Source organism: Pleurodeles waltl, chromosome 11, assembly GCF_031143425.1.
Source record: "Pleurodeles waltl isolate 20211129_DDA chromosome 11, aPleWal1.hap1.20221129, whole genome shotgun sequence".
NCBI lineage: Eukaryota > Metazoa > Chordata > Amphibia > Caudata > Salamandridae > Pleurodeles > Pleurodeles waltl.
Window position 1 is genome coordinate 100318943 of NC_090450.1, and position 12432 is coordinate 100331374.

The 12432-nt window shown below is 41.3% G+C and overlaps 1 protein-coding gene across 2 annotated transcripts in view; it reads left to right on the forward strand.

Moving 5' to 3' along the window:
* Positions 1 to 12432, forward strand: part of ZBBX (zinc finger B-box domain containing) — a 440192-nt gene that overhangs the window by 409942 nt on the left and 17818 nt on the right. The window lies entirely within an intron of this gene.

Sequence of the window (12432 nt, forward strand, 5' to 3'; positions counted from 1 at the left end):
GTTAACTACTGCCAGGGAGAACCAAGCTCTCTCACTCAGACACCAACTCATATCGATGTCCTACACACGAGAGTACCTGAGTTCTTTAATCATAGGACGTGAGTGATAAGTACACAACACGTTATATTAAAGTATCTTTCCATTCCCATAGACGTGACCAGCTCTTTATCTTCTTGTTCCTATTTGTCTAGCTTGCTTCCACATCTCGTCTTGATATAAGCGTCAAAGCATTGAGCCAGTCTATATAGGAAGGAGCAGAGGAAACTATCCACTTCTTACAAATGCCGCTCCTAGCCAATAATATTGCATAATACAATATTGTTTTGACATCATTCTTAGTTGATTCATCCCCTTCCAGTACCAAAAAAATAACTAAAGACAAAGTTAAATCAACATCTTGTCGAAAAATAGCTTAAAGAGCTATACATACTTCCCTCCAAAAGGGAAACACCCTTGGGCAGTCAAAAAACATATGAATATCAGAAGCCCCTGACAATCCACATTTCGCACACAGCACATCCTCGCCTTCCCTCATCTTAGAAATCCTATCAGGGGAGAAAAAGGCCCTATGCAGAGTAAAGAGATGATTCCTCCTCAATGAAGCCAATTTAACAATTTTGAACACCCCTGGCATTGACACGTCCCACCAAATCTGGACCTGCCCAAGAGGAAACTGGTCCCTCCATAGATCAGCTGGTAATCTCAAATCACCACTGAAACATCCAACATTCCCCAATACCATTTAGAAACCTTTTGTACTTGGACATGAGTCCTTACCAAACTATCTTCTAGATGATTTGGATGGCCCAAAGTAATAGCGGGCTCACAAGACCAATTCCTTATCTGGACATATTTCAGTCTTGAAAGTAATCCCTCTATTATTTCTGTAAGCTCATCCCAAGACAACAAGGTCCGTGCCTCAATCAGATCACCCCCACACTTCAACTCCAGCCCTCTTTAAAGGCAGAGCCAGTACATCAGTTAAACATTCAGGAGTGCCTGGGGAATCCCAAACTTGAGCGCCCAGACTATAATATGGAATCTTTGCCACTCAACGCACCTCAAACCAAACTTTAGCAGCATCTTATAGAATTCTCAATTTAATTTTCTTGAAGAATTTGGGATCCCCAAACTTATATAGGAAATACCTTGCGCCCCCCTTTTCAGTAGCCACCATACAGTTAAAAAGTATACCCACTGCTGACAAATCTGGAGAAGCAAACAACATACTAGTATTCTTTAGATGGAATGCCGACGCATAGCACTGGACATCCAGGAGAGTCAAACCGCCTTCTCTCTCTTCCTATGCAACTTCTTCCAAGCTATCCTAGGGCCCTTATGTGCCCATATAAAGGAGGTTATTTTCTGTTGACACAAAAACAACACTTTTTTATCGAAAAATAACGGAATAGAATTGAAGAGAAAATTCAGCTTAGGCAATATTATCATTTTAACCAGATTCACCCTCCCAGTAACTGTAAGTGGCAGATGTAACCAACCAAGCATTAACTTGTTACACTCAGCTATAGTTGACCTTATATTTACTACAGGTATTTATTTCAAGTCGTGAATAATGGACAATTCTAAATACCTCATACGAGTCGTGGCACGCCAATTTATACATTTCATGTTCCAGACCATTATTTCAGTCCATCCGAATTAATAAAATAGCCTGAAACCTTCCCAAATTCTTCCGTAATAGCCAACATAGCAGGCATCGTTGTCCGTAGATCGGAGGTGTAGATAAGAAGATAGTCAGCAAACAAAGCTACTTTCTTCTCCCAGCCCTTGCTCCTAAATGGGGAAATTCTCAAATCCTGCCTAATTCTCCTAGCCAAAGGTTCTATATACAAATTAAATAACAAGGGAGAAAGAGGACAAGCCTGTCTGGTACCCCTTGAAATCTTAAAGGGATCAGTTAAACTACCATTAACCAACAGCCTAGCCTCAGGTGCCTGATATATAGATCGAATTACATGACAGAATTTATCCCCCAAATTGCAGCCGTCCAAAACTCTATATAGATATTTCCAATTCACTCTATCAAAAGCTTTCTCTGTATCTACCGCTATAACTGCTAAGGGACCCTGGAAGGTGGTAGCTAAATAAACGGCCCCCATCAAATTAAATGTCTGCTCATATAGAAATCTATTTCTGATAAATCCCCTCTTGTCCGGATGGACCAAATCACTCACGCCCCTACTCAATCTGTTCGCCAATATCTTAGCGAAAAGCTTATAGTCACTATTTAACAAAGAAATAGGTCTACAGGAATCACACTTCAATTCAGACTTACCAGGCTTTAGAATAAGTGAGATAGTGGCCCCATACCAAGAAGCCGGTATAGAGGCTCGACCCTCAATAATCTCTGAAAATAGTTGGAGAAGAAAGGGGATTATAGAATTCCCCAATGCTTTATAAAACTGCACCGGAATTCCATCTGGGCCTGGGGCCTAACCACTTTTACTCTCTTTTAACACTGCTCTTATCTCCCCCTCCATGATAGATCTGGACAGATCGCTCTGTTTACTCCGCGACAAATGGGGGGGTCATATCACTTCCCAACCATTCACCAATCGTCTCCTCGCTTACCTCCCTCTCCTCGGTAGAGAGATCTGAGAAAAACGTATAAAACACCCCCCTATAGCCACTGGAGATGTAACACTAACCCCTGTCTGGGTATCCACCAATTCCTTAACCCTATTACGCCCCTGATCCTTTTTACACTTCCAAGCTAGTAATTTCCCCATGTTTTCTCCATTTTTCAAAGTGGATTTGCTCTCTTGCCTCCCATCGCATAGTAATCCTAGTTTGTAAAACAGATTCCAACTGTAATTTTAACTGAGAAATCTTATTTTCCAAATATGTCAGATCTCCACCCTTATCGTAGTAAGTATTATATAGAGCTATTTGTTGTTCTAAAACTTTCACTTCTTAGCTGTATTTCTTATTCCTGTAGCTTACAAGACTTATGATTCTCCCCCTTACCACTGCCTTAAAAGTGTCCCATATTACTGCTCCTGATGCTGTCCCTTGATTTACCCTAAAAAAATCCTCAACCTCTTTCCGAAGGGTACACATAATTTCATCCTCCATTAAGAGAGACCGATCAAAAGACCATCTAACCCCACCTGCCTCAAGAGGGCAACTCAAACTTAACATCACTGCAGCACGATCTGATAAATGGGCAGGTGAATAAACTATAGTCTACCAAATTACATATAGCGTGGTCCACTAGGAAATAATCAATCCGTGATGCATGACTGTACTTTTGATTATAAAAAATGAAAATTCCTGATTTTGCCCTACTCTCTGCCTCCACAAGTCACACAAACTAAAGTCCTTCATCATTTGGAGTACCCACTGACCTAGATTTTGCTGACCTGTCAAGTCTACTATCAAGGATCACATTAAAGTCACCCATCATAATAACTGGATCTGAAAAACTCAAGAGATGGGAAAAAAACGTTCTGAGAGGTTCCAAATCATCGCAGTTGGGACCATAGTATCCTACCAGTGTAAATGCCCTACCCCCCACCTGCAATCTAAGTATAATCCATCTCCCTAACTTATCTGTTAACACCTTAGATAGGGTGACATTCAACTGACACTTGACCAAGATCACCACTCCATTTGTGTTAAAATTGTGCTCGGTAGTAACAAAATCCCCTACCCATCTCTGTGTTCTGAACAAAGCTGCACTTTCCTCTTTAGTCAAATGTGTTTCCTGTAGAACTATGATATGGGCTGGAGAGTCCCTAAGAAATTGCAGAACTCTCCTCGCCCTAGCTCGTACACGCAGCCCATTAACATTCCATGACATCAGTTTCACTAGTTCCTTCCTGCCTCCTTGGGCCCCCTGGCTCTTATCCAGGTACAAATAAATCTTAGGTGTATGAGGTTAATTAATTTTTTTGCCCGCATGCCTACCCCTTAGTGCACCCCCATAGACCCCCCTAACGTGCCCATACCCAACCTACCTGGGAGAAACCCCACCACCATTGATAGGCCCTTAGGCCCCCTTTTGAAACGCATTGAGCTCCCCAGCTTCCTTAAACCATCTTCCCCTTCCTTATAGTTTCTATAAGATCATCCGCCGCAGCTGGATCCCTGATGTTAAACAATTTGTTATTAAACATCACGCGCAGGTTGGCTGGAAATTTTAACGGGGCCTCGGCACCTACATTTTTTAATTCCTCCAAACGTTTTCCTAGCTACCATTGCCTATTCAATGTTGTCCTAGAGAGGTCAGACCTGATTTCAAATTTAATATCCCCAGTCTCCAAGGGACTAGGATCTAATGCCTTTTCAAGAATTTTTTCTTTCAGCGAGTAAGTCTGAAAATTTGCCTAGATCCTCCGCGGTTTCTTGATGTTCGGGTTCCTCCTGAAAGGGTCGCGATGCATTCTCTGAATATCGTTAAAAATCTGATCCTCTGTCTCATCCAAAGGGATAACCTTTTTAATCAGAGAGACTATATACCACTTCAAATCCGACTCCTCCACTCCCTCTGGGACGTTCAATATTCTAAGATTGACTTCTCCTGTAAGTCCCATTCCGTTCCTTTTAAGTGCTGAATCTCTTCCTTATTCCTTCTCCGATCCTCTCTCATAGTCTCCACTGACTCTTCAAGTGCCTGGGTTCGCAAAGCCAAAAGATCTATTTTTTTCTCCAAGGACTCACAGGCTAATCGTATTTCAGCTTGATTCACCTCTAAGGTTAAGAACCCCTTTTTTATGTTTTCAGTCAGTGAAACAAACATAGTTTCCAAAGAACTAGGCTCTAATGCAGTGCTCTGAGGTAAACTTTCAAGCATCTGTGAGGTTCCTACAGTTTCTGCCCCTGCCAGATGATGCAGAGTTTCCTGTGCCACAAAAATGCCGCCTCTAGCCTCATTCGTCTCCGGGGAGCTGGAATGTAAATCTATAGGTAGATTATGAGGTAAATCTACTGCAGAGTTAGGTGCAGACACCCCTAGATAACCTTATCCTCATTCATTTGTGAATCCGGAGTGGTAGACACGATCGGAAGGGCTCTAAAATATGTCCGCAGAGAGGGGGTAAACCTGGTGCTAGTCCTAACAGACTTCTGCTTTATTTTTGTTTTTTTAACATTACAATCCTCCTCCCTCCTACAAAGGTCACCTTGTTTATTTCCCAGTTTTTGTGCCCCCACGTTATCCTTATGTGCACACAGTTTAAAGCTTACTTGTGGCCGTAGCTGAAAAACTTCTGCCTTGTAGTGGGGTAGAAATAAGGGCCTCAACCTCATAAGCTGGCTTGATGAACTGTGGACCCGAATCCAGAGGCTCAGCAAACTCCCAAAATTCTGGTTTCCGAAGGACTGCAGGGCAGCTGGTACCAGTGCTGCCTCTGCCTCCAATCCCCCCGAGGGAAACGCGAGCCGCTGCTCGGCAGCTTCTTCGGAGCTCCAGGGCGGCTTTGCTCCTGTTTGGTGGCCTGGACTCCTCTCCAGCGTACAAGCATCTCCCTGCGCTCATCAATGCCTGCATGCGACTGGACAAACTGATCCTTCGTGGGAAGCAGAGCCAAGCCGGGGAGCTCAGGTACGCGACTCAGCACGCGCGCTCACTGCCGCCCGCCATGTTCCCCCCCGTTGCCCTCTTTGATTTGTTGGAATCTCGTTTGACTTGTTCACCATTATGTTCTCAAAATATATATATATATATATATATATATATATATATGTTCACTTAAAAAAAAAAAAAAAGTTTACAGGGACATTATAGTTAGGCTCACATTGTAAACGTACAAAACCATAGAAGTTCATGTTATAGAGTTATCTCATGTAACTATAGCTCATGCCCTAAGGTAACTATAACTGGCACCCCCGCCATGCACAGTTTTTTCGTCAAACATTTTAATGCAAATTTACAATTATATTATCAATTACGTTATCAAAGTTCTCCAGTATTGGATCTTTCATAGATTCACATGCTTGAATCATCCCCGTCATCGAGGTGGGAGCCTCAAGGTAACTTCAAATGTATATAGCAGTAAGTGTAACACACTAGGCCCTAATGGCCCAAATAGGCACTGTTATAGCCTATCCATGTTATTTTATAAAAAAAGAACCAAACTTGAACTACATCCAATCAGGCATCAACACCCTCTAGAACACTCCCAACAGAGGCCGTTTTCCTCAGATTTTCTAGTACAAGTGTGAAGCAGAAAGTTCATTTATAAGGGGAGCCTCTGTGGGGAGGAGGGTGGGTCGCATGTGAATCTATGAAAGGTACCAATACTGGAGAACCACAGTCACAGGTAAGTAACTAATTTTCTTCTCCAGTATTGGATCTTTCATAGATTCACATGCTTGAATTAGAGTAGCGAGCAGTAATATTGTCTAACTAGGTAATAACTGTATTACAATAATAATAATAATAATAATAATAATAGGAGTAATTCTGCTCCTAGCTAATATTAGATAGCAATAAATCAATCTTTACAGGAAGATAACCATAAGGACGATAATCATAAACACCACGATAAATATCAAGCTAATAATAATAATAATAATAACAACAATAATCATTATAACCAGAAAAGTTAATATTGACCAGATTAAGGAAACATAGTTCACATACCCTTTCAGTGGAAGATGGGATGACCAGTGAGGCTCACCTTAATGGATTAGATGCCTCAGCACTGCTTGCTCCACCGCTGTGTCCATGTTATTCGTCTCTTCGAGACAGTGGTGTCTTGTGAAAGTATGCTGGCTGGACCATGTAGCCGCTCTACAAATGTGCTGCAAGGGCACTCCTGCGAAGAGGGCCGCAGACGTGGCTACCGCCTTTGTAGAGTGGGCTCTAACCTTGTTGTGGAGCGTTTTACCGGCTTGGGCATGACAGAATTGGATTGCCAGGCTGCTCCACCTGGCAATAGTCTGTTTAGACACCAGGTAGCCCTTCCTTGCATCCCCAAAGGCCACAAATAACTGGTCCGATGCGGATGTTCCGCGTTCTTTGAAGGTAAAACTTCAAACATCTCTTAAAATCCAACAAGTGCAAAGTTTTTTTCTGCTACCATCTGTGGGTTAGGAAAAAAGGTTTTCAAAATCACTGGCTGATTCAAATGGAAACTTGAGGGTACCTTCGGAAAATATTTAGGATTCGTCCGAAGAATTACGCCAGTAGTGGTGAATTGAAAAAAAGGCTCTTCGATGGTGAAGGCCTGTATGTCACTTACTCTTTTGGCTGAAGTAAGAGCCAGCAACAGCGCCATCTTGCAAGGGCAGAATTTCAATTCCGCCTTGTGGATTGGCTCAAAAGGGGGTTTCTTGAGTTGTCCCAACACCACGTTCAGGGACCATAATGGTGGGGTGTTACGCACTGGTGGAAAAGCTCGAAATTGACCCCTGAGAAATTGTTTCACAATCCTAGTAGAGTATAACGAGGCAGTGTTTTGAGATCGGCGGTACCTTGAAATTGCTGCTACATGCACTCGGATGGAGGAATACGAGAGCCCAGATTTTGCCAAGTGTTACAAATACGGAAGTACCTGCTCCGGAAGCGAAGAGATAGGATGGACTCCTTCCGCAGCACACCACACACACAAAAACGCTTCCATTTAAGTCTATAGGTCTTATTGGTGGTGCCCGCTCTGGCCTTGGCTAGGATTGCCCTACATTCTGATGAGATGTCTAAGGTAGAATATTCATTGCATGCTGGAGCATTTACATATGCACACACAGGCAAACTGAATGGCGGCTCGCAAAATACATTTTTTATGTATACACAGAAAATAGTCTGTCTTGGGGGAGGAGAAAAGCAGAAATATTGATGTCTCACCCTGATTTACAAACAGATGCTATGAAACTTGTGTGAAACAGCTTAATACACATCAGCTCGACATCTGTGTCTACAGGACGGGGATTGACAGAGGTGGTGGTTTTCTGGGCGCAGGAGGGTCACACGTCCACCCCTACATATAAGATACATTTTGCCCTGGGGAGGAGGTGGTTCTGTGGCTTTAGTAAGCCCTAGGAGGGTGGCCCTGTGTGCCACTCCCCCCCCCCCCCCATTTTAAGCCGGCCATGTCCCTGGGACCTGGCCCACCCAGGGGCGAAAGCCTTTTTCAGTGCGGGAGACCACTTTTTTTTTTAAATCACCTAGAACTCCACGGCTCCAGCTCCCGATTTCTATGTGAAAATGCTTCTATGCCTTGGGGGGTTCCAGGAGGACCCCTTGACCAAGGCTAGTTGGGTAGAATATATATACTCTGACCCCTTCTCGTTTTTTTTCTTTTTTTTTTTTAAATGTCTGCCAACCCTTCTTGTTTGAAGTGTTGGCAGCTAATCAGATCTCAGCAGGAGATCTCGCGGGATCCACTGCCTTACACAATTATTTTCCCTTTAATAGCTTAAAAACTACTGAACAAATTTACACTAAACTAAAAAGGGCAATCTGCGACCAAAATCTACCTTTTTGCCAAATTTCGTGTAATTCTGTCCAGTGGTTCAGACTGCAGGAATGTCTAAAGGGTGAATGGGAATTACCATGGGAAAACACTCTTTTTTTTTTTTTTTTTTTACCCTGCTTTTTCTCGGCCACCGCGTGACGGATCACCACAGAACTTTCCATGCACAGCAAGACCTTTGGACATACTTTTAAAAAAAGAAATTCCGAAGATCCATCAACCGATTAAAGATATACTCAAGTCAAAAAATGCTTTTTCTATAAAAATTAGGTCCCAACTATAACTACTGGTGACTGCTTTCATTGTTCTGACATACATCCGAATACAAACAATATTTCCAAACCTAGCAGGTTAGCTAGGTATAAAAACTAACTTCTAATTTTTGCAAATCTTGCCCCACAGCAAATGGAGAATGGTATCTTTATCTTATAAAATATTTTTAAAGTGCAAAGTAACATCCACAATTGTTCAGAAATAGCAATCTTAAAAAAAGCCCAGCAAAAAACGTAACATTAAATTTGCATAACTCCCAGTAAAATACGTTATCTACTGGTCATACATATTTAAAGTGCAAAGTGATACAACTAATACAAGTGCAATAAAACCAGATAAGGGATGATTCCCACCGGCTCAAATAAGCAAGCAGAAGTTTAACCACATAATCAAACGTAGTCACTATACTGCATATAACAATCAAATATAGTGCAATATACATTGTGCAAAATGCTTATAAAGTGCAAAGAATAGATACAAAGAACCAAAACGACTCAACAAAACTACAGGAAAAGAGATCTCAGTGCCAACTAATACCTATTTCCTACTTCTCCTATAAATCATTATTCCCCCTATGCACAGCAGGAAATAACCCCAAAACTGTGCAAATGTATTGGTTTGGTTGTTCCTCTTGGCGTACGTATATTCTGGATGTCATATCTTGCTCATTTTGGCTTGCCATTGGCTGCAAGATGGGCATCTAAAAGATTTCCTGCTCTGTAAAATGAGTGATCTAGCAATTGAAACTTCCATAAAAATAAACTTCTGTTCAGATCGTGTAAAAGCTTGGTTATCTTTTAGTACCCCCAAAAAGTGCTACTAATAAACCTGGCACCAACCTTTTACATATTCTTTGAGAAAAAAAGTAACTATTTGATGCCAAAAGGAATACAGGGCAGGACAGGTAAAATAAAAACAAATGTGCTCAATCGATCTGTGCCATTGTGATACATCTAAAGCACTTGTTAGAAACATTAGGAAAACATTTGTTTAAAAACTGAGGAGTATAATAAAGAGTCCATCTTGCAAAAAAAAAAAAATGTTTAAAACTGGCTGCTCTAATTATTTTATGCCCAAAAATGGACATTTCTGCCTACTGATTTTGGAAAATAATGCATACAGTAGCTGATGCAACTTTATGGAGACAGTTTTGAAAATAGCACTGCCGAAGTTGTAAATGAAACATTGTGTACCAATTCCCATTTCCTTATCATATCATGCTTATAAAATAATTAGAAAAAGTCCACAGTAAATAGATTAAAATCAGTATTAGCATACTGCAAAGGCTGGAGATTTGAGCGAAACGAAAACATACAGATAACTTCTCCTCAGGATAAAATTGATCCCATCCTTTTAGCAGAAACGAAGAATTGTAAAAGCTCCCTACTTCTGGCGATTGTGTCATTACAGGATCAAATGGCCAAAATAGCCGATGTTAATCCTCTTTTCAGAGCGACTTGGTCAAGTGTACTAAAGGGTCTCGAACCCGAGGATAATATGGATACACAGCTGAACTCAACAGAGGCCACAGGAAAGGATCTTTCTTCCTTTAAAGTGAAGCTGGATGAATTAGAGAATCACTCAAAGCAATCCAGCCTAAGATTTGTTGGAGTCCTAGAGGGTAAAGAGGCTCAGATGGGAGGTGTTGGCACCTTTCAAAAATCATGTTCTCATGGACCTGCTGTAGATTTGCTCATCATGCGGACTCATTGGGTCCCATTTCATGCACCTCCGAGCTTAAATCAGCCACAGACTGTACAAATCATTTTTTTAATTTTAGGATCAAGTAGCAGATCCTATCCGAAGCAATTTAATAGAAGGGTTTTTTTGCTGAGAGATGGTATTATGCTTCAGTTTTTTCAGATATGTCTGCAGCAGCAGCTTGCCCCATGAAAGAGTTTATATAAATGATTGGCTTGTTTAAAGCAGCAGGGGGCACAAGCTGCACTGTATCAGCAAGCCAAGTTGAAAGTTCTCTTCAAAGGTCCCTTCTGGGTATTCTCCTGCAATGAGGGAAATGCTTTGCGAAATCCCATTCTAAAAGGAGGAGACCTCAGGGGATTTTGATATATTTTATGGACATATTCTGATATATATCAATGCATGCTATTATGATTCTATTGCAGGTTGTGCAGAAGGGGGAGGAAAGTGAAAGATGGTTTGGTGGAGTCTAAATGCTATTCCAGGGCACCCATGTAATGGGGGAATAGGCTACAGGAGGGGCCGATGGGAAAGCTTCCTTGTAGTCGGAGGCCTTAGTGGTCCCAGGTTGTGGGGAAGTGGCAGGTCCGGGGTCTCAGCTGGGTGTGCAAAAGTCAGAGCTGTGAAGAGGGGGAGTTCGGCACTGGGGTGGTTTATCGTGAAAAATTGTGGTAATATTGTTTAGTTTGTAACTTTTGTCACAGGAAATGGTAGAATTTGTGTATTGTGAGGTGAAAATGGCTGTGTCTTTGAGGGTGACCTCTTGTAATATTAATGGGTTAGGCAGTTGATGAATGTATATGGCTGTGTTAGCTGGTTAAAATTGTATAGCCCGGGTGTTATTTTTTGGCAAGAAACCCAATTGAAATCAAATACTCCTAAGTTTTCCTCATGGTTTTCCCATTTTCTTTAATTAGTGGGCCTGTCATGTGGAGGGGAAGCTATTTTTTTCTACATCCCTTAATTGGGTAATCAAAAATATTAGGAGGGAATAGTGGAGGACGATGGCTTGGGGTGGTTGCATGTTTAGATTATCAGCGTATCAATTTTATTAATTATCATGTTCCAATAGAGGATGAGATTCGCTCTCTTAAACAAATGTATTCAGTATTGATGGACGCAAGGGGGCTAATTATCCTGGGGGCAAATTCAATCTGTTGTAGAATCTCCAGCTTGATGCCTTGCTCAGGGATCAGAAACATTTAAAGCACAAATCCACTTCTATGGTGGTTCGACTCAAAGAAGCATAAGGTTTATTAGATCCATGGAGTATTGTGAATCCTGATGCCAGACTCTATAGATGTTTTTCTAAATGCTTTAAGTCTGCATCACGGAATGTATTGTTCCTAATTTCTCCTCAATTTAATAGACTTGATTCACAGATATTTGGAAATAGTTTTTCATACCCTTCAGTGGTTTCCTTTCAATTGGAAACTAGGCCAGTCAATATTGGAAGCATTAGATGATGCTTTGACAGGTCCTATTATTGCTTGAAAATTGGAAAAACGATGCACGTATTTTCATTGAAGAATTTTTTAGATCTAATACTAATTTGGCCTCTTTATTAAATACCTGAGAAGCATTCAAGACCTGCTTTTGCGGCCTGTGATCCCTTTAAAGCTTACTCTATGACGACTCATACAGCCTTGATTTAGAGAAAGCTGGGCAATATAGAGTGGGAGAATAAGGTCTCTTTAAGATCATCTTCTCCTTTCCGTAGTATATCACTGAAACTTGCTAAAATAAAATAGTGAATGAGAAGACTGTATTTCAGCAAGCTTGCTGGGGAAAAATGTGTATGCTTGCCGAGTTTTGACTTAGTCATTGTAACCGAGGGCCAATGCCAATCAGAATGGATAGATGCAGATACTAATAATATCACTGTTAACTGCGAAGACTAATCATTTTTGGGGATATTCTTTAAGCACTATATTCTTTATTCTTTGACCACTATTCCACTCTTTATCAGGCATCATCTAAGGCTGCAAATCTTCACAATGCAATGCCATTTCCTCAGTTA